A 542-nucleotide genomic window follows, 5' to 3' on the forward strand; every position below is an offset into this window, starting at 1 on the left:
AGACGTTCGAGTTCGCGCAAAGAAAGTCAGTACGAATCTGGAGAGCGACGGGTCGAGAGGGCTCCGTCGAAGCGTCCGAGCGAACCCGGCGCAAAAATAAATCGTCTTAATTGTCGTTAACGGGGGAACCAGATCGAAGGCTCCCGCTGCCGGCAACAATAATATAATAAGATAAGATAGTATAAGATAGGATAATATATTATTTATTTTTTATATTTTAATATAAACACAAAAAACATTTTGTCAAATATGCATAAATGTATTTACTTTAACACAAAAAACATTTTGTCAAATATGCATAAATGTATTTACTTTAACACAAAAAACATTTTGTCAAATATGCATAAATGAGGCATTCTTTTACAAACCGAACACTTTTTTTTTCGACATTTTTAAATCGCTTGAAACTTTTTTTACCAATTGTAGGTATAAAATAAGCGAACACGTGTATCGGGATTTTTTAAAAAAGAATTTATTTTCGAAGAAATAGCGATTTTAAATTTTGAGTTTTATGGTAATTTTGCCTTTTATGGTAATTTTCC

This window comes from Trachymyrmex cornetzi, unplaced genomic scaffold (genome assembly GCF_001594075.2).
Source record: "Trachymyrmex cornetzi isolate Tcor2-1 unplaced genomic scaffold, Tcor1.1 scaffold1499, whole genome shotgun sequence".
Lineage (NCBI taxonomy): Eukaryota > Metazoa > Arthropoda > Insecta > Hymenoptera > Formicidae > Trachymyrmex > Trachymyrmex cornetzi.